Raw genomic sequence first — 22,788 nt, 5'->3', positions numbered from 1 at the left:
TAGACATAATAACATCATTAAAGACTCTCGGTTCGTTGAAAACTCCATGAGTTCTTGGACAAATCAGTTCTCTAGCAAGGGAAAGTCCCTAGCTGCTGAAGCCGAGTTTTCCAAGAAATCGTTGTAGATTTTTGGAACTAGTGGGAGTAGCCCTGCCGTATTTGGACTGCATGAGCTATGTCTAAATATGGTTATGATTCTTATGCCTATATAAGGACATAGCGATATATACCTATTAAGGGCATGAATCGGGAAATTTACAATAGTGTCCTAAAATGGTTTACAACAGCAGTAATGGGCCCCAGAGGGACAGACGTCATAGAAGACGATTCACTGGCAGTAACCAGACTAGAGGTCCCTGCCACTCTGCCCAAGCAGGAACCAGGAGAGTCATTATCAAACTAAAGTTACGTAGCATGGAGTTCTTCAAGGCCACTATCTGCTGCGAGGTTGACTACAGACCAGAGAACTCTGTGCGGCAGGACCAGCCGAGAAATTGGGCTGGGCTGATCAAGTAATTTTTCAGTAAAGTCTAAGGAAATTAATACATAATAATAAGGACCCCTATTATGTGCTTACTCCACCTTTCTGGTATTTTATTCAATTGATTTGGTCATCTAGGCAACATGACCTATGGATGGTTAAATATCCACAGCTGAATGAATACTGGTGCATGTGAAGGCTAGAATCATAGTTGTTTATTTGCGAGTTCCTCCTCCTATCCTTTCTGGTTTAAATCTTTTTATTGATTTCAACACAAACCAAGCCCCTCAGCCCCTCAGTGATTTGCAAAAAGACAACAATGTCGCGTTGCATCGTTAAAGTAGGTAATAAGCATGAACAGGTAAGGGAACAAGTGAAGAAAGACAAAAGAACCCCCCCAACCCACCTCCCCACCCTACCCCTCACCCTCCCCACCCACCTTAAATTAAAAAAGGGAAAAAAGAGGGAAAAAAGGAAAGAGGGAAAAGGAGTGAAGGCAGCCCAGTATTCAGTGACTTTTCTTGCGAGCTTTTGCGGGAGTACCACTTGGAATCTGTGTGTCTGGGACGCGACGTAGACGAAGATATCGGGGGCATGTAAACTCCCGAAACTCAGATACCAGCAATGTCAGAAAGGGCCGCCATAACTCGGGAAACACTGACCCCCTGCCAGCCAATGTAAAAGTGAGCTTCTCCATACAAAACACCAGCCAGAGTCTCTGGAGTCAGCCAGTATGTGTAGGGAGGTGTGTGGAACGCCATTGTATCGGGATATTCTGTACTGTCGAAGCCAGGGCGATCGCGATCTGCCGACCTTTCCTGGATTTGAGTGGATATGTCAATGTGTTAGGTAAGCCTAGGAGAATATAGGAAGGGAATCGAGGGAGCTGCGTCTCGAAGTGTAAGTCAATTTCGTCAAGTACTCAGGACCAATACAGTTGTATGCAGGTGCAGCTCCAGCTCCATAGAACGTGTTCCAATGTACCCATCTCGCCACATTCGCTCCAACATAGGTCGCTTCGGCGAGGGTGAAAGCGATGTAAGCGTTCTGGCGTGTAGTACCAGTAGGTGACAATCTTGGTCAGGGTTTCTGTGAGGCTCATATGGTAGGCAGAGTGTCGTGCCCTGTGGTAAATACCTTCTCATTCCTTGTGACTCAGTGGTCGTCCCAAGTCCCTTCCCCATCGGGTGCCGCCCGCATTATGTGTGTAAGTAGTGTTGGCTAAAAGCATTTTATAGAGGTCAGAAATGATCTTATCAGAGGTGCGCATTACCATCCATTTCTCATAAGGGGTTAATAGACGCTGTGCCTGTGGTTTGACTTGTGGGTGTAGTGCCCAATGACGGATCTGGAGATATGGTAAGCGTTCTGTTTCTGGGATACCGTAGCGTTCTTTGAGCTGCTGGAAAGGAATGATGCCCTCCAGATCACAGAGATGACCTAGGGACCTGCAAGGAGAAGAGTGCCAGTCCTGAAAGGACCGAGCGTCTGTGCCGTGCTGGAAGTCCGGATTGTCGAACAATGGTGTGAGGGGCGACGGAAACGTGGTCAGATGTGAGGACACGTTGGTGTGGTCCCACGAGTCCATGATGGTCCCCGTGATTAATGAAGCATACAAGTTAGGAGGCCGGTGACGTTTGCGGAGGAAAGGGACACCTTGCAAAGGCCTACCCGCTACCGCCTGATCCTGGAACAGCCAGTGCTTCTCTGAATCCAACAGTTGCCATTCCACCATATAACGAAGCTGAACAGCATGATAGTATTGTTGGATGTCTGGTACCCCCACTCCCCCTCCCTCCGGCGGCAGAACTGCGACCTGGTGTCGGAAGCGGGGTTTACGCCCGTGCCAGATGAAACAAGATAGGTCAGCTTGGGTCTGTTGAATCCATCTCGATGGGGGCCAGAGGGCAAGGGTCTGGAAGAGGTATAGGATCTGGGGAAGGATAGTCATTTTGGTAGCAGCAATCCTACCCAACCAAGACATTGAGCAATGTTTCCACCTATTTAATTCTGCGTGTATTTGAGTACGGAGTTTAGAGTAATTGACGGCAGAGGTAGCTTGGATAGTGGGGGACAATTGGATATCTAAGTAGGGGATCGCATCTGTCGCACATTGCACCGGGTGTGCCTCTTGGAAAAATTTAAGGGTGTGCGGGGATAGAGAGATGTCGAGCGCCATGGATTTGTCCATGCTGATTTTAAACCCTGACCTTTGTGTGAAGCTGTCTAACTCAATCAAGAGGGCACGTGGGGCTGTAACCGGTTCTGATAAAGAGAGCAATATGTCGTCGGCATATAAGCTAATGGTATGAATGTCTCCCCCAAATTTAATCCTTGTTATGAGAGGGTGCCGTCGAACTCGAAGCACCAGAGGCTCCATATAAAGTGCACAAAGGAGAGGTGAAAGAGGGCACCCCTGCGTTGTGCCCCTCCCGATGTGAAAGCGCGAGGATGTGTGGCCATTGACTCGAACCGTCGCCATGGGGGAGCGATAGCAATTCAAGACTCCAGTACGAAACCTCTCGCCAAAACCAGCAGCCATCAGAACCATCTCTAGATAGGGCCAATGCACCCTATTAAAGGCTTTCTCTGCATCAATGGCCAGAAGCATATACGCGCCTTGGGTACGGGATGCCTTTTTTATCAGGTGCAAAATGCACTTGGTGGTGTCGCTAGTCTACCACTGCGGTATAAAACCGGCTTGGTCGGGCTCAACTAATTGGGCCGTATATGGCACCAGGCGAGCAGCTTGGATATTGGTGTATAGTTTAATATCCATATTTAGTAGGGAAATAGAGCTATAGGCGCTGCATGTCCTCTTGTCTTTCCCCGGCTTCGGGATAACCACTACCGCCGCCTCTAACATCTCACCAGGTATGGCGCCCGTTTGCTCGAAGGTGTTGAAAAGACCTGTCAAGATGGGAGCCAATTGGCTACAGAATGTTTTGTAGAAGGCGGCTGTATAGCCGTCTGGGCCGGGTGATTTACCTAATTTGAGGCGATAAACCGCTGAAATAACCTCCTCCGTCTGTATAGCTCTATCTAGATAGTCGGCCTGGGATTGGGACAGGGCGGGCATGTGGGCCTTAGCTATATACTCAGCGCTATGTCGAATATCAAGGGAATCCCCAGTATAGAGGTGAGCGTAAAAGTCTCAAAACACTTCAGCTATCGCTGCGTCGTCCGAAACAGATTCACCCCCTAATGTACGAATGGTCTGCACTCCCTGTCACTGTCTGGCTTCGCGTAGTTTATTGGCGAGGAGGCGACCGCATCCGTCCCCCGCCGTATAATAGGAGTGTCGGAGTCTGAGAGCTGAATACTCTGCTCTGTTCTGGTCTAAGGCTGCAAGTTGCTTCCTCTCTACACAGAGCTGCCGCAAGTGCCTGCTGCCCCCGTTCTCTGGTGTAGCTGCTCAAGCTCCGAGACCTTCTGAGTGAGTTCCGCTCTCTTGCGGCTCCTCTCCTTGTTCTGAGCAGAAGATATGGCTATAAATTCCCCTCTGAGAACCGCCTTCAGTGCCGTCCATTGGGTCGCCATTGAAGTGTCTGTATTAGCATTAAGGGTGGTAAAGTTAGTGATAGCCCCCTGAATTTGCTCGACCACCGTGGAGTGGTGTAGTAATGTGTCCCGCAATCGCCAGTGTCGAAGGGGTTGGGAGGAGAGCGGCAGCTGGAAGGTGGCCAGGACTGGGGAGTGATCTGAGAGTGAGGCCGTCAGTATTTCAGCATCCACCGCATATGCCTGGAGTGAGGTAGTGCTGAGGAAATAGTCAAGACGGGCATATGTCTTGTGGGCCCCTGAGTAAAAGGTGTAGCTGCGAGTGCGTGGGTGGAAGTGTCGCCAGAGGTCCGAAAGCCCCAAGTCGCGGAGGTGTGCCTGCCCTGTGTGTGAAAGTACGCCTACTTGTGTCGTCCTCTGGCACGAACGGTCTAGGTCATTATCAAAAACAATGTTATGGTCTCCACCTAGTAACAAGTGTCGGTGTGAAGCTGCGGCCGCCTTGCGGAGGGCGGTGAGGAGAAACTTGACCTGCCCTTCGTTGGGCGCGTAAACAGACCCAACAACAAATGTCATACCCCCCCAGTAGGAACTGATACGTGAGCAGTCGGCCCCTAATATCCGCCTCCTTCTATAGTACCCTACCGGCGATTGAACGGGAGACTAGAATGGCTACCCCTGCAGACTTCGAGGTGCTAGAGGAGAACAGTTGTGTGGGGAAGAATTTGGATCTCAGCCTATGGTGGTCTTTAGAGAGAAGGTGAGTTTCTTGGAGAAGGCAGATGTCCGCTTTGGATTGTTCCAAATAATTCAGAACCGCCCTGCACTTGATTGAGTTATTTAAACCTCTCACATTGAGGGTGAGGACTGTGAGGGAGTCAGACTGCATCAGAGGGTCTTAATAGTGGTGCGTTGCTGTTTGTGTAGCTGAGCAAAGTGTGCCTCAAAGCGCCAGGAGCCAGACCGATAAATCATAAGGGGAAGCATCTCAAAGGGGCAACTGGGGAAGGTGGACAAGGGAACCCCAATTCAAAACCCCCCCCAAAAAAAACTGTCAACAGATCATAAGTCCCAAGAAAGAACACCAAAACCAGTCCATGTAGGAAAACTAAGTTCTGGAAAAAAGTCTGCCCTCCCGGAGGAGCAGGGAAGTCGCCAAGGTGGGGCTTGTGGTGTGACCAAGGGGGAAGGTCTGAGCCCCCGCCGCCCACCTGAAGGTTGAGAGCCACTGCCAGGGGCAGACAACCGTCAGGTGCTCACTCCGTTGTAGGTCTCGGTTCCGCTAGAGCATCAGCAGCAGAGGTGAGTGCTTCTTGTTGGCCTTTCACTATTTCCTGCTTGTCCGGTTTTCGGAATCGGCGCCGTCGTTTGGGTCGCTACCACCCTGAGGCGAGGTTTCCGGTTCTGACCCAGCGCTCTGCCGTTCCAATTCCTCGCTGGGTACTGCCAGGCCTAACAGTTGACCGGTTTCGATGAGGGTGCGCATCTGATGGAGTTTACCGTTGAAGCGAAAAATAAGGAGAAACGGATGCCGCCAAGAGTACGTAATATTTTCTCCCCGGAGGTGTTCCGTCACTGGTCGGAACTGTTGTCGGTGCTGCAGAGTGATCAGGGCCAGGACCTGGTATAGCACCAGAGAGTGTCCTTGAGAGGAGAGAGGGTGAAGGGTCCTTGCTTTTGAGAGGATAGCCTCCTTAGTTTTGAAGTCTTGCAAACAGACCAGAAAGTCGGCTCGGGGGGCTTTGGGCGCCCGAGGCGGGGAGACTCTGTGTGCTCTGTCCAGGACAATGGTAGTGTCGATCGGAACTGCCAAGATGTGGCTGAAGAGACCTTCTGTGACAGCAAACAGGTCTTTGGTGTCCTCCGATACCTTCACCCCCCCGGATCCTGATGTTGTGCCAATGTGATCTATTTTCTAAGTCTTCCAGGTGCGTTTGGATGTCCAGGTGCTGATCTTGCAGACGAAGAATCTCTTGTTGGAGCATGGCCACTTCTGCTGTCATAGTATCGCTCGTCTTCTAGAGTTGCGACCCGCTCTCCCACGCTTTCCACATCCCTGTGGATTTCTCTCATCTCCGCAGTTAATTCTGTCTTCACCGTTGGTATATCTGCCCTGAGGGTATTGAAGAGCGATTCCAGGGAGGCTTTGGTAATGAGTTCGTCTCCAGCCGTGGGCCGGGTCTGGGGGTCGCCATCTGAGATGATGCGGCTGGTAAGTCGGGGCTGGATTGCATTCTCCCCAAGATATCCGTCGCTTCTCCGTAAAGGCAGCCACACGCTGGAATTCGCTTCCCCGCAGTGTGCGGTTGGAACCCTGCTACTTGCGTTTTCGCAAGCAGCTCAAAACTCTGCTTTTCCCTAAATAAGTTTTTTCTCCCCTCTTGGCCAATTTCAAGCTCTCACAGCGCGGGGATGCCTCCGGGTCACCAGGCCCTTTACAAATCTTAAAAAAAATAAATAAAATAATATCCTTCTTCAAGGACTTCTGTTTCTTCCTTCTGGCCGAGGACATAGTCTTAGGGCCCTCTGTGTGGAGCTAATGCAGGGGCACCACCGTCCCCACCTCCACAGTGCAACAGCAGCCCCGATATGTTGATCCCAGCCAAACTCTAGGGGAGACTGCCCTTTCTTGTTTCTCTTAAGCACCCCTGTGCCCCCAGTTGCTCCGATGGATCGTCGCTGTCCAAGCCCAGGGTGAAGAACCCACACCCACCGGAACCTGCCTCCGTCTGTGGGGATCGACAGGCGGTGTGGGGGCTCTCCTACAGCTTCCAAAACAGTTAGGGTGCAGTCCCATCAGGAGAGGCCCTTCCCTCTTTGGGGATATGCAGGGCAAGTAGCTTCAGGACAGTGGGGCACCTCCCGCCCAGCGAGCTCCAGGGTTCCACGTCCTCCACCCACAGCTCACAGTCACTGGTAAAGTCCTCTTCGGGGCCTCCTCCGCGGCAAAAGTGACGGTAAGTACCAGGGCAGAATAAGGTGAACGCCCCCAGCTGGAAGTCTGCTCATGCGAGCCAGAGGCGGGAGGTGGTGACACGTTTGTGCATAAAAGGACCTGAGCTGATGTGGGTCCGGGCTTCCAGTCTGATCTGCTGCTGTCATGTGTGCCTCCAATGAACCAGCCAAGTGGCTCTGTGTCACCCCGGACCCGGCCCACACCGTGTAGAGGCCTCCATTGAGTGGCGTCTGAGCGTCTCACCCCCTCTCCTGGGCTCGCAGCAGGCCAGCAGCTGCACCTCGCTAGACCTTGGCCGCTCCCAGTGTCCCCTGCTGCCTATGTGTGTAGAGTGTGGGTAGGGGAGGTTTAGCAAATGCCCACAGTCAGCCGCGCTAGGCGCCAGCGGCCCTCGGCGTCCTCACCTGCAATCTGCGTTGTAGGGCGACGCCCCCCACCTCCGTTGCTGGTGGCTGCGATCCCGGTCGGGCCCAGGCCTCAGGTCCCAAGGCAGGTGGTTCTGCGTCACTCTGGGCTCGGCCCTCACAGGGTGGAGGCCTCCATTAGATGGTGCCCGGGTGTCTCTCCCCCGCTTCGGATGGCCGTCGACCCCAGCGCCGAATAGCTGTGGCCCAGAATATCGGCGGGCCCGTGATCTATGGCGTCGCAAGGCCGGGCCCAGCAGGGAGCCGTGCCGCTCACTGAACCAGGGTGGGCGATGAGCCCGACTCTCTGCTGCCCCCTTTAGATATTTGCGCCGGTCGTGAAGGCAGACAGATAGCCGTGTCTCCTGGGCCGACCGGTCGTATCGCAGCAGAAGCCAGGTCGGCACAAACGAGGCGAAGAGGGGAAGGGCCTCACCTCCTTCCCGGTCGGTGCCGCCAGCTCGGCAGGCCCCCCGGGCCGCGCGGTACTCTCCGGACATCGCGGGCACAGCAGGGTTCTTCTCGCTTCCGGCCACTCGTTCCGTTCCGTACAGCAGTGGACGAGTCGGATAGAGGCCGCGTTAATGAGAGCTGGCCTCAATCAAGGACCGCCCCTGTAGACAGGCCTCCGCCGCACCGGTGATGTCGCCTTTAGGCCCGATGTCTTGTGTTGGTTTCGACGTCCGCTGCCGGCCGCCGGTGCTCTCATCGGCAGAGTGGGGCAGAGGGGTTCCGCGCCGCTGAGTTCAGTGCTTTCCCCGTCTCCTAGATGCCATTAGATGATATTTGCAGTGGACGGCAGGCAGGAGCTCGGAAGAGCACGTCCTACCTCGCCACCATCTTGGCCAAGCCCTCCTCCTATCCTTTCTATCCTTCCTCACATGATGAACCCAGAGAATCCGCCTACCACCCTTCACTTCAGAATCCAAGAGCATCATCTGCGGAGTCCCTGAAAGTTAATATACCTCAACCTCACCCTGTTCAACATGTACATGATGTACCTGGCCAACATAGTCAGCACCTATGGCCTTAGCTCATCCTCTCGCTCTCATAAGACCCCACACCCTTCTAGGATCAACGCACAAGTTACTTACCTTCGGTAACAATATATATGTAAGAAACAGTAGTTAGTGTTAGTTTCCTTCCCTTAGAATATCCCCAGGCTGCTCCATGCCCGTCGTCGGGATGACGTAGTCGGAGTACTTAAACGCCGCCCTCGCGCGCTGCGTCAGTTCTTATACATAGCTTTTCCGTGCCAGGAACGCAGAGCCATGATAAAAACCAACACTGGTGTCATCAAACTAGGGCCCTCAAAGGGAAGAACCTTAACCCTAGATATCAGTTCACAGAACGGGGAGGATGGGTGGGGCGGTAAGGAATCTAACACTAACTACTGTTTCTTACAGATATACCGTTACCGAAGGTAAGTAACTCGTGCATCTGAAAGAAACAGGTTAGTGTTAGATTCCTTACCTTAGAATAGATACCCCAGCAATACCAACCCCAGGTGGTGGGTCTGGGAACCAATGATCACACCAGAAAGTTCTGGAGAACAGAACACCCGAAAAAGCCATCTCTCCGGACTTGGCTGTCCAGGCAGTAGTGTCTAGCGAACGTGTGCAGCGTGGCCCACGTAGCTGCCTGACAGATGTCCTGCAAGGGGACTCCCCGACCCAGGGCAGTAGTAGCCGCAGTGGCTGGAGTGGAATGGGCATGCAGCCCAACAGGAGGCTCCTTTTTAACCAAAGAGTAGCATACCTTGATGAACAACACGACCCACCGAGAGATGGTCCATTTGTGCACCGCCCGTCCCTTCTTAGCGCCCACGTAACCAACAAAGAGCTGGTCGTCCACCCGGAACTGGCGTGTGCGATCCAGATAGAATTAGAGCGCACGTTTTGGGTCCAGACGGTTTAGCCTCTCTTCCTCTTTTGAGGGATGCGGAGGCGGAAAGAAGGTGGGCAAGGTGATGGACTGCCCGATGTGGAAGGCTGTGACTACTTTGAGCAGGAAAGAGGGAAGCGTTCTCAAGACAATTTTGTCCGGATGGAAAGAAAGGAAAGAAGGTTTGGAAGAAAGAGCCTGGAGCTCACTCACTCCCCTGGCAGAGGTGATGGCAACCAGGAAGGCAGTCTTAAGAGTGAGAAGACGAAGAAGGCAATTGTGAAGTGGCTCGAAAAGAGCGCACATCAAATAAGTAAGAACAAGGTTCAAGTCCCACTGAGGCATCACGAAAGGAACAGGAGGAAGCATGTGAGTGATGCCCTTCAAGAATCTATTTACAACCGTGGACTTGAAAAGAGAAGGCTGATGAGGTAGCCTTAAAAAGGCTGAAATGGCAGAGAGGTAGCCCTTGATAGTGCCCAGAGTAGAGCCCTGCTGGGCAAGAGAAAGAATAAAGAGGAGAACCTCTGAAAGGGGGGCAGAAAGGGGTACCACAGCCTTTGCTGTGCACCATGCCACAAATTTGTTCCACCTACAGGCGTTTACCGATTTTGTGGAGGGCCGCCTGGCTGCCAGAATCACATCACAGACTTCAGGAGGCAAGTCAAATGGCCTCAACTGTCGCAGCTCAATCTCCACGCATGGAGGTGGAGGCAAGACAGGTTCTGGTGGAGGACCGTCCCCTGTTGCTGCGACAGAAGGTCCTCCTGAAGAGGCAGATGAATCGGGGGATCGACTGACATACTGAGTAGCTCGGGATACCAGTATCTTTGTGCCCAGTCCGGAGCCACAAGGATGACTTGGGCCCAGTCGCGCCTGATCCTCTTCAGCACTCTGGGCAGAAGTGGTATAGGCGGAAAGGCGTACAATAGACCGCAGCTCCACTCGTGACGAAAAGCGTCTTCGAGCGAGTGCCGCCTTGGAAATTCCAACGCGCCGAACTGATGACATTGCGCGTTCTCTTCGGTGGCGAATAGATCTAACCAAGGCTCTCCCCATCGCTGAAAGAGACCTTGCAACACGTCCGAGTTCAGACGCCATTCGTGATCCATCATGCACCGGCGGCTGAGTTCCTCCGCCCTGGCGTTCAGGGAACCTGCCAGGTGTTGAACCACCAGGGTGTCGCCCTGGTGTTCCAGCCATTGCCATTGCCACAGAGCCTCCTGACAAAGGGTCCACGACCCCACTCCGCCCTGTTTGTTGCAGTACCACATGGCGGTGGTGTTGTCCGTGAACACCTGCACTACACTTCCCCGGACATGAGGGAAAGAATGCCTTCAGTGCAAGTCGGATCGCCTGCAGCTCCAGAAGGTTGATATGGAGCCGGGACTCCGCCGGAGACCAGAGGCCTCTGATCACCGCCTCTCCCATGTGGCCCCCCCAGCCCAAGAGGGACGCATCCGTCACTACTACGTGCTCCGGTTGGGGTAGGGAGAGTGATCTGCCGTTGACCCAATCGCGGTCCGTGAGCCACCACTGCAACTGTCTCGCAGTGCCCTCCGAGATCAGGACGTGGTCGGACAGGTTGCCCTGATGCTGGGCCCACTGGAACTTCAGGTCCCACTGCAGAGCCCGCATCCGCCACCTGGCGTGATGCACCAGAAGGATGCAGGCGGCCATCAGCCCCAGAAGCCGCAGCGTCAACCTGACCGAGACTCGGGATAAAGGCCGAAAGATCGGAATCAGAGCCTTAATGTCCCGAACCCGCTGTTCGGGAGGATACACCCGAAACTGCGCCGAGTCCAGAACCGCTCCGATGAAGAGGAGCTTCTGAGTGGGACACAGGTGTGACTTCGGCACATTGCTGGAGAACCCCAGCAGGTGCAAGAGGTCGGCCGTAGTCTGGAGGTGGCTGACGACTGTCTGGGGCGAGCCCGACTTTAACAACCAGTCGTCGAGATAGGGGAAGACTGACACCCCTAATCTGCGCAGATGGGCTGCGACCACCGCCATCACTTTTGTGAACACCCGAGGGGCGCTGGTAAGGCCGAAGGGGAGCACGGTAAACTGAAAGTGCTTGTGGCCTACCGTTAACTGCAGGTAACGCCCGTGGGCCGGTAGGACGGGGGGGTGAAAATATGCGTCCTGCAAGTCCAACGCTACCATCCAGTTTTCTGGGTCTAGGACAGCTAAGACCTGAGCCAAAGTCAGCATCTTGAACTTCTCCTTCCGGAGGAAGCCGTTGATGTTCTGCAGGTCCAAGATAGGGCGTAGACCCCCTTTGCCCTTCTTGGGAACCAGAAAGTAGTGGGAGTAACAACCACACCCTACTTCTGGCCCAGGAACGCGCTCGATGGCCCCCTTGGCCAAGAGGGCCGTAACTTTCTCTTGCAGAAGTTGCAAGTGATCCCCCAACGCGCGGTGGTACTGCGGTGGCATGGCTGGAGGGGTCGCCTCGAAGGGGAGGGAGTAGCCCCTATGGACGATTTGCAGCACCCACCTGTCCAATGAGATGGAGCGCCAGTGGAGGTGATGGCGAACCCTGCCCCCCACCGGCGTCAAATGGGCCTGAAAGCTCGGATTAGGAAGGCTTTAAGGCGGATGCTGCGGGGGTGGATGTGGACTGGCCTCGCCGTTGTCCCATGGTACCGCCACGGCGGTTACCACGTCCGCCACAGCGCTGGATGTTAGTCTGCGGCCCGTGGCTGGCAGGACCTGAGGGGGCGCCCCTTCCTTGGCCACAAAAGGAGCGAAAGGCAGAAGTCTGCTGGCGCTGGCCCGACAGGCCCAAGGACTTGGCCGTAGCCCTGGAGTCCTTGAAACGCTCAAGCACACTGTCTGCCTTGTCACCAAAGAGGCGACGTCCATCAAACGGCATGTCCATGAGGGAATTCTGGACATCAGCCGAAAAGTTGGCGGACCTCAGCCAAGCGTGGCGGCGAACCGCCACCGTCGTGGAAATCGCCCTACCTAGCGAGTACGTGGTATCCAGCCCACATCGGATAAAATACCGTGCTGCATCCAGCCCTTCCGCAAGAGCTTGAGCGAGTTTGACCCGGGCCTCCTCCGGGCAAGCTGGCAGCACGTCCGCGACCGTGTCCCACAGAGAGTGGGTATAACGGCCCAAAAGGCAAGCAGTGTTGACCGACCGCAACCCCAAACTAAGTGAGGAGAACAGCTTCTGGCCTAACTGCTCATACCTTTTGGATTCCCGATCAGGTGATGCAGTCGGGAATGCAGTCTGGGTGTTAGAGGCCTGGATAACCAGGCTCTCGGGTGGGGTGGGTGGACAGGAAGCCAGGGTCGCACGGGGCCGGGCGGTCGTGCCTGGCCACGTTCCGATCTACAGGGGGACCTGTAGCAGGCCTGGACCAAGTACCCAACAGAACGTCAGTAAGGGCCTCATTAAATGGCAGTAGAGGCTCCGAAGAGCTTGCCTGCGGTTTAAGGACCTCGGTGAGGAGGTTAGTCCTCACGGCGGCGACGGGGAGCTCAAGGCCTTGGCCGCCCTCGTCAGCACCACGCTGTAGGCAGCCCCCTCCTCTGTAGCCACGGTAGGAGGGGACACAAAGCCAGTGTCGGGCGAAGTGTCCAAACCACTGGCCTCCCCTAGATCCACTGCCCAGTCCTGAAACGACTGGCACTCTCGTGCCAGAGGGTCCTCAGACCCCTCCCAGTCCCCCTCGCCTCCCATCTCCTGATAGTCAGGTTCAAAGGATGGGGCCGGATCATAGAAGAATTGCTCTTCTCTCAACGTTGAGTGCGGCGGTCCGACGCCGGATCCGGACCGAGGGAGGGACCGGGGATGACGTCGTCCTGGGATTGCATCAGGAGCGACATCCTGGGGGTCGGCGCAAGCGGAGGGGTCGTAAGGTCGACCAGCGGTGACCCGGATCCGGACCCAGTGAGGCCCTGCGGTGTCGGAACCAGCGTCGTCAACGGCACCGGGGCCGAAGCACCCGGCACGCTTGGGCTCCCAGTCGGGGCCGTGGGGCCCGAAAGCGCCACAGCAGGACCCGACGGAGGAGAGAGCGACCTCATGGCCATGAGGAAGGCATCGATCTCCTCCGGCGTCGCGTTCAGCCCAGGGACCGGCAGGTAAGGAGCTGGGAGCGGCGCCTGCAGCTCCGGCTTTACAACTCGGAACAGGATCAAAAAAAGATCGAAAAAATTTGTCAAAAAGTGACTAAGGAGTACTGCTTTTTCCGGATCTGCGCTTGCTGGCGCGGAAAGAAGAAGGTGACGTCAGCGCGCGAGGACGGCATCTAAGTACTCCGACTATGTCATCCCGGCGCTAACGACGCCAGACGCAGAGCCGCAGACGATGCCTACCGACGCACAGGGGTACTGCTACGCAAAACTTTCCGGATTCAGTCTGACGCCTGGGGATATTCTAAGGTAAGGAATCTAACACTAACCTGTTTCTTTCAGATTTCTACGACTGCATGACAAGTTTCGCAGACTGGATGAAGACCAAAACTGCCTAAAGTTCAACACGGACAAGAAGGAAGTGCTGATACTTGGGAACAACACTTCCCCATGAAACAACACCTGGTGGCCCTTCAAACTCCGACTCACATCTACACTGACAGATCAAGCCTGCAGCCTTGGCATCATTCTGAAGAGAAAACGCACCAAGAAACCCCAGCTCAACGCAGTCTCCTCCACCTGCTTTCCCACCCTTTGCATGTTACGAAAGATCTTCAGATGACTGGCTCCCCGTCAACACCTGGAAAACCGTCATTCAAGCTCTAGTCACCAGCCAACTGGACTATGGCAATGCACTCTACACAGTACTCACCACCCAACTTCTAAAGAGACTACAGACCATACAGAACTCAGCTGCCAGACGCTTCCTCGACCTCCCCAAACCAACCCACATCACACCCAACTCAAGAACCTTTACTGGCTCCCCATCCAAAAAAAGGTGCCCATTCAAAATTCTGATAAACGCCTACAGTGCCCCCCACAATTAAGGATTAGCAAGCATCTACAACCTCCAGACACTTGCACTCCACCTGCCTCACCCTCACTCACACTCCCTGCATCCACCGGAGCAACAATGGAGGAGGTTCCTTCTCCTACCTCGTCTCCAAGTCCTGGAACGACCTTCCCCTGCAACTCCGAACATCATCCCCCCTCCTGGAATTCAGAAAGGGACTCAAGACCTGGCTTTTCAAATGATCTCTGCAAAAATCCAGGGCTAGGATACCCTTCTGGGTGATTAGCAGGGCTCTACACATCAGACTTCATTGATTGATATCTGAATTTTTCCAGCTGAGGAATCAGTTCTTAACCTGAGGACTCCGAAGAAGTGCAATGTTTATCTTGGTGCCACGCCCCTTCTATTTTGAGCTAGAGTGAGGGGGTTGATTCCTGCATCTTTTTGCGTTTACGCTTGGACTTTGACTTACCTGAACACTTCAAGTTGGAATAAGATTATTAGCTGGAATATCTGCATTAAAGGGATCAAGCCAGTGTTGTGTGTTTTAACCATGACCTCTATTTGTGCTCAGTGTTTTGCCTCTGGGTTGCGTGTCGGTAGGCGTCGTCTGCGGCTCCGCGTCCGTCGTCGGCGCCGTGATGACGTCGTTGGAGTACTTAGATGACGCCTCCGCGTGCTGACGTCAGTTCTTAGACACAGTTTTTCCGCGCCAGAAACGCAGAGTTATGTTAAAAATCAACACTGGTGCCATTGAAACAAGGGCCCTGAAAGGGATGACCTTAACCCTAGATATCGGTTCGCAGAACGGGGAGGATGGGCGGGGCGGTAAGAAATCTAATACTAACTACTGTTTCTTACAGATATATCGTTACCGAAGGTAAGTAACTTGTTCATCTGAAAGAAACAGGTTAGTATTAGATTCCTTACCTTAGAATAGATACCCCAGCAATACCAACCCCGGTGGTGGGTCTGCGAACCAATAATGAAACCAGAAAGTCCTGGAGGACAGAACGGCCAAAGAAGCCATCCCTCCGGACTTGGCTGTCCAGCCAGTAGTGTCTTGCAAACGTGTGCAGCGATGCCCACGTAGCTGCCTGACATATGTCCTGTAAGGGGACTCCCCGGCCCAGGGCAGTTCTAGCCGCCGTGGTGTGGTAAATAAATAAATAATACCTCTATTTTTGGATGAATAAATGAATAACAGATAGCTCAATAAATAAGAGTCAAGATTCGAGGTAGTAGGAGTTTTGCAGGTTTATTACAGCATAAAGGACAGGAACAGGACAACCTGCATAGGAATAGGATGGCAGGGCCCAGCAGCTGCTGGGGCTGGATCTGGGATGAGCGCGCTAACATTTAATAACAATACACGATCATATATACTAAAACAGTTGCATTACAATACATACGATAGGCGGAGCAGTGGGTGTGATCAATAGCAGTCGCGAAAGATAAGGGTGAAAAAGAGGTGTAACAGGGCGTATACATAGACATGTGATGCAAACGTAACAGAATATGTCATGAATGGGGCGGGAACATGGAGGGGGCTACCTAAGGAGCCGGGACCTCTGACCTGATGGTGCGCGCAAACTGGCAATGACGTATCACTAGGAGAAGCTGGGGGCTTCGAACTCTGTGCTAGGAGCAGAGACTGAAGTCTGGAGAGTCAGGGCGACATGTACCTAAGCAGTATCTAGTATCTGATGTTTAGGGAACATGTTGATATGAACTAAGAGTCAGGAGGGGAGAGGCTAACGGACTCTAAGACTGGAGCATGCATTATTCTACATGTAGTGCGTGATGAAGAATATTAAATGACCATTAAAATGCAGTATTTCTCTAGCGTGGAGACGTAAAGGCTAGACAATGACGGAAACTATTGATGCGATTCAGTAGCTTAGGAATGCAGAGAAGGAGTACTGAACTGATAACTGGAATCATAACATACTCTTGGCAGACTCAGAGGCAGAGCCAGGCTGAACCGGGCACTGCGAGGCAGGAAGTAAGTGAAGGGTCGAGGATACAGGTGGGGGCTGTATCGCTCCTCAGCGAGGCTTCAGGGGACAGGAGACAGGAGCTGAATCTGGTGTCCAGGCCCTTCTGAGGCCTAGAAACGGGGACTTTACAATGGAATAACGTGCACACTGAGAAACGTGGCAACGTAACTTCACATGGGCCTGATATTCGTAGTATTCACGAGAACTGGAAACTGGCATACTAGAGGTGGACACAACTGTAATTGCGTCTTTAATCGAACATAGGGAATACATATGCATATTAATCATGCACAAATAACATATGATGGATGACGCATAGGGACACAGAACATGGCAAAATTTACTTTTCCACAGTGGCCCGAGTGGAATGGGCCTTCAGCCCAACAGGAGGCTCCTTCCTCACCAAGGAGTAACATGCCTTGACACACAAGACGACCTACTGAGAGATGGTCCTCTTGTGCACCGCCCGTCCCTTCTTAGCGCCCACGTAAGCAACAAAGAGTTGGTCATCCACCCAGAACTGGCGTGTGTGATCTAAATAGAAAGAGTGCGCACGTTTTGGGTCCAGACGGTGGAGCCGCTCCTCCTCTTTAGAGGGATGCAGTGGCGGAAAGATGGTGGGCAAGGTGATAGACTGCCCGATATGGAAGGCCGTGACAACCTTGGGCAGGAAAGATGGCTCAGTCCACAACACAACCTTGTCCGGATGGACAGAAAGGAAAGGGGGTGTACATGAAAGAGCCTGGAGCTCACTCACTCTCCTGGCAGAGGTGATGGCAACCAGGAAAGTAGTCTTCAGGGTAAGAAGGCGAAGAGGACAGTTGTGAAGTGGCTCAAAGGGAGCGCACATCAGAAATGTAAGAACAAGGATTAAGTCCCACTGAGGCATCACAAACGGAACAGGAGGGAACATGTGTGTGATGCTCTTCAGAAAGCGAGTTACAATAGGGGACTTGAACAAAGAAGGTTGATCAGGCAGCCTTAGAAAGGCTGAAAGGGCAGAAAGGTAGCCCTTGATAGTGCCCAGAGCAGAGCCCTGCTGGGCAAGAGAAAGAAGGAAGAGAAAAACCTCAGAAAGAGGGGCAGAAAGAGGATCCACAGCCTTTGCTGTGCACCATGCCACAAATGTGTTCCACCTGCAGGCGTATACCGACTTTGTGGAGGGACGCCTGGCTGCCAGAATGATTTCACAGACTTCAGGAGGCAAGTCAAATGGCCTCAACTGTCGCCGCTCAATCTCCACGCATGGAGGTGGAGACTGGAGAGGTTCGGGTGGAGGACCATCCCCTGCTGCTGCGACAGAAGGTCCTCCTGAAGAGGCAGACGAACCGGGGGATCGACTGACATACTGAGTAGCTCTGGATACCAGTATCTTCGTGCCCAGTCCGGAGCCACAAGGATGACTTGGGCCTGGTCGCGTTTGATCTTCTTCAGCACTCTGGGCAGAAGTGGTATAGGCGTACAACAGACCGCAACTCCACTCGCGACGAAAAGCGTCTCCGAGCCAGTGCCGCCTTGGAAATTCCAACGCGCAGAACTGATGACATTGCGCGTTTTCTTCAGTGGCGAATAGATCTAACCAAGGCTTTCCCCACTGCTGAAAGAGGCCTTGCGCCACGTCCAAGTTCAGACGCCATTCGTGATCCATCATGCACCGACGGCTGAGTTCGTCCGCCCTGGCGTTCAGAGAACCTGCCAGGTGTTGAACCACCAGGGTCACGCCCTGATATTCCAGCCACTGCCAGAGGCGCAGAGCCTCCTGGCAAAGGGTTCCCGACCCCACCCCGCCCTGTTTGTTTCAGTACCACATGGCGGTGGTGTTGTCCGTGAACACCTGCACTACACTCCCACAGACAGAGGGGAGGAATGCCTTCAGTGCTAGACGAATCGCCCGCAGCTCCAAAAGGTTGATATGGAGCCGGGACTCCGCCGGAGACCAGAAGCCTCTGATCTCCGCCTCTCCCATGTGGCCTCCCCAGGTCTGGAGGGACGCGTCCATCACAACTACGTGCTCCGGTTGGGGAAGGGAGAGGGATCTGCCGCTGACCCAATCGCGGTCCGTGAGCCACCACTGCAGCTGTCTCGCAGTGCCCTTCGAGATCAGGACATGGTCGGAGAGGTTGCCCTGATGCTGGGCCCACTGAAACTTCAGGTCCCACTGCAGAGCCCGCATCCGCCACCGGGCGTGATGCACCAGAAGGATGCAGGAGACCATCAGCCCCAGAAGCCGCAGCGTCAATCTGACCGAGACCCGGGACAAAGGCTGAAAGAGTGGAATCAGAGCCTGAATGTCCCGAACCCGCTGTTCGGGAGGATAAACCCGAAACTGCGCCGAGTCGAGAACTGCTCCAATGAGGAGGAGCTTCTGAGAGGGGCACAGGTGTGACTTCGGCACATTGATGGAAAACCCCAGCTGATGCAGGAGGTCTGCCGTCGTCTGGAGGTTGCTGACGACTGTCTGGGGCGAGCCCGCCTTCAACAACCACTCGTCGAGGTAGGGGAAGACTGAAACCCCTAACCTGCGCAGATGAGCTGCGACCACCGCCATCACCTTCGTGAACACCCGTGGGGCGCTGGTAAGGCCGAAGGGGAGCACGTTAAACTGAAAGTGCTCATGGCCTACCGTGAACCGCAGGTAACGCCGGTGGGCCGGCAGGACGGGGATGTGAAAATAAGCGTCCTGCAGGTCCAACGCTACCATCCAGTCTCCTGGGTCCAGGGCAGCTAAGACCTGAGCCAGTGTCAGCATTTTGAACTTCTCCTTCCGGAAGAAGCCGTTGACGTTCCGTAGGTCCAAGATAGGGCGTAGGCCCCCTTTGCCCTTCTTGGGTACCAGAAAGTAGTGGGAGTAGCAACCACACCCTACTTCTGGCCCACGAACGTGCTCGATGGCCCCCTTGGCCAAGAGGGCCGTATTGTCCTCCTGCAGAAGTCGCAAATGATCCCCCGACACGAGGTGGTATTGCGGTGGCATGGCTGGAGGGGACGCCTCGAAGGGGAGGGAGTAGCCCCTTCGGACGATTTGCAGCACCCACCTGTCCGAAGTGACAGTGCGCCAGTGGAGGAGGTGATGGCGAACCCTGCCCCCCACTGGCGTCACATGGGCCTGAAAGCACGGACTAGGAGGGCTTTGAGGCGGATGCTGCGGGGGAAGGTGTGGACTGACCTCGCCGTTGTCCCCGACCGCCTCCACGGCGGTTTCCACGGCCGCCACCGCGTTGGATGTTAGTCTGCGGTGCGTCGCTGGCGGCACGTGTGGGGGCGCCCCTTCCTTGGCCACGGATGGAGCGAAAGGCACCCGTTTACTGGCGCGGGGCCGAGAGGCCGAAGGACCTGGCCGTAGCACTGGAGTCCTTAAAGCACTCAAGCGCATGGTCTGCCTTGTCGCCAAAGAGGCGACGGCCATCGAACGGCATGTCCATGAGTGTATTCTGGACATCGGCCGAAAAGTTGGCGGACCCCAACCAGGCGTGTCGACGAATCGCCACCGTCGTTGCCATCGCTCTGCCCAGTGAGTCGGTGGTATCCAGTCCACACCGGATAGAATAACGTGCCACATCTCGGCCTTCCACCAGGGCTTGGCGGAGTTTAGCCCGTACCTCCAACGGGCATTCTGGCAGCACGTCCGCGACCGTATCCCACAGAGAGTGGGTGTAACAGCCCAAGAGGCACGCGATGTTGGAAGAACGCAGTCCCAGACTCAGGGAGGAGAATACATTCTTGCCGTATTGCTCGTACCTCTTGGATTCCCTGTCAGGCGGGGCTGACGGGAATGCGGTCTGGGAATTCGAAGCCTGAATTACCAGGCTGTCGGGGTTGGGGTGGGTGGACAGGAAACAAGGGTCGCCAGGGGCCGGGCGGTGGCTTCTGGCCACGTTCCTATCTACAGGCGAACCTGTAGCGGGCCTGGACCAAGTGCCCAAAAGAACGTCGTTCAAGGCCTCATTAAACGGCAGCAGAGGCTCAGCCGAGCTTGACTGCGGTTTAAGGACCTCAGTGAGGAGGTTAGTCCTCACGGCCGAGACGGGGAGTTCTAGGCCCAAGGCCTCCCGCGTCAGCACCACACTGTAGGTTGCCCCCTCCTCCATAGCCACGGTAGGAGGTGAGACAAAACCAGTGTCTGGTGAGGTATCCAGACCACTGGCATCCCTAAGTCCACCTGTCCAGTCCTCCTGGGACTGACACTCCCGTGTCAGAGGGTCCTCAGACCCCTCCCAATTCTCCTCGTCACCCATCTCCTGAAATTCAGGGGGGTCATATGATGGGGCCGGTTCATTGAAGTAGAATTCTCCAAACGGCGTCGAAAGCGGCGCCCAGCGGCGCCGTTCCGATGCCGGAACCGGATCGAGGGAGGCATCGGGGCCGCCGCCGCCCGAAGACGGCGCCGGAGGTGACACCTGAGGGACCGGCGCCGGTGAGGGTGTGAGGTCAACCGGCGACGACCCGAATCCGGAACCGGATCCAACGGGGCCCGCTGGATCCAACGGGGCCCGCTGGGCCCGAAGGCGCCGCGGAGCCCGTCGGAGGAGTGAGAGACCTCATGGCCATGAGGAACCGCTCGACCTCCTCCGACGTCGCGTGTGGCCCAGGGACCGGAGGGAATGGAGCCGGACGCGACGCCCGCGACTCCGACAGAGCCGCGTGGGCGGTGTCACCCGAACCCGCGGCCGCGTCGCGCGAGCGCCGGGGGGAGTCGGAAGAGCGATGACGTCTCTTCAACTTCCTGTGCTTACCTGACGACTTCGACCCAGAGGAGTGATGTCGACTCCCGGAGCTATGATGGCTCCGAACCCGCGACCGGTCCCTCGACCTCCGTCCGGACCGGGACCTCTCGCGGCGCGGGGCCGACTGCCGGAGTTCCGAGTCGCTTGCGGGACCGCTCCCGCTTAGCTTTCGAAGTCAGGGCCCGGCAGTCGGAACAGGTCTTGTCGTCGTGGTCGACGCCGAGACAGTGGAGACACCGACGGTGAGGGTCGGTAACCGACATCAGGCGTTCACAATCCTCACAGGGCTTAAATCCAGGCATCCCTATCGGCACCGTTCGGAGTCGAAGACTCGAAAAATGATCAAAAGGGATCAAAAAAGTTTTAGTCAAAAAATTACTACGGTACCACTTTTTCCGGATCTGCGCTGCTGGCACAGAAAAAAGAAGAACTGACGTCAGCACGCGGAGGCGGCGTCTAAGTACTTCGACGACGTCATCACGGCGCCCACGACACCGACGACGGACGCGGAGACGCAGACGACGCCTACCGACGCGCAAGGGTACTGCTACGCTTACATCTGCTTCTTCTAGTTCAGGGACAGTTTGAGAGCTGTAGTTTTGGAATGGAAATAGTACTCTAGCATTTGGAAGAGCAACAAAATTGAAAGCAGAGCTCTGATCTACAGCGATAGGTGAAGAAAGAAAGGAAATAAAGTTAGCGTGCAAGGGATGGGGGGGTGGTTCTTACATTTGGCTCCACACACCAATTGTGGGGCAATATGAACCTGTTGGTATGCTGGAGCACTGCTGTTGAAATTTTCTACATTCAGTCTGGTGCCGGGGATTATTCAAAAGATTATCCTTCAGAAGTGGAAAACAAAGTGTTTTACAAACACACTTTCAATGTAGCTCACATGACTCGAAGGCAAGATGTGAAAGAGAGGCTCTGCTTGGTTATTATTTTTAGCACAGCTAGCATTAACAAGAAAAAACAGGGCTGCGGTGATTACAGTTAAACTAGTATGCAATTTATCTTAAACGAAGCCTTGGCTGAAGACGTTTATGAATGAATAGTGAATGCTTTGAGAGCCGCTGGTCATACAAAACGAATGTAATCAATTGGCAGATGCCTGTTAGGAACCTGGATGGTGTAAACGTTTATGGAAACTGTAATAGTGGTGGTGTAGTCACAAAAATGGAGGGATCAGAAGAGAAGCACAGCTTCACAAACGAAGGTGCTTTTGATGAGTAACTCTTGGATATTTTTCTACTTGGATTGGAGCACTTGCATCCCGCCAAGACATGGAGATTTGCTAGATGTCGATAGAGACTTGACTTCAAGTGGACTGTAAGACTTCCTAATTAGAGTGAAACACAGCAAGGTAAAAGATCTGAATTCATACATGCAGACTCGCCCAGTACTTTTCTAGAGTGGCTGCAACTTGATACTGAGTTAATCCTATGTTGACAGGCTTTAATCTTTTGCAGAGGGCGTCCTGGGAAGATGGGAGTCGATACAGGATAGGAAGGGTAGGGCTACGGGGTGCTCTTTAGGTAAGAGGTGGCATAGAGAACTAGAGGAGGCAGGCCCTTCAGTATTGTTAATTGCTTTAGATTTCTCGTTCGTTCTCTGCTTTCCCATTCTTACCCCTAGGCTCCTTAGGAAGACCAAAGTTGTTTTTGGACTTTTGCCTATTGGGGCTTTTTTGATAATCACATCTTTGTTATTTTTATGCTGGCTCTCCTGTGGTCAGATGGGCCATATGAGTGGCATACCATATTGCATTTTGTTGAGATATAAGAAATGGATGTAAGCCCATCATGAAGGAGCTGGGCCCACCTGAAGGAAGTTGTTGTCCATAAGAACAGGAGAAACAGTTTCCAGCTGAACCCATAGAAGGCATACTTTTTCT

This window comes from Lissotriton helveticus, chromosome 3_1 (genome assembly GCF_964261635.1).
Source record: "Lissotriton helveticus chromosome 3_1, aLisHel1.1, whole genome shotgun sequence".
NCBI classification, from domain to species: Eukaryota; Metazoa; Chordata; class Amphibia; order Caudata; family Salamandridae; genus Lissotriton; species Lissotriton helveticus.
This window is presented reverse-complemented; position numbering follows the sequence as displayed.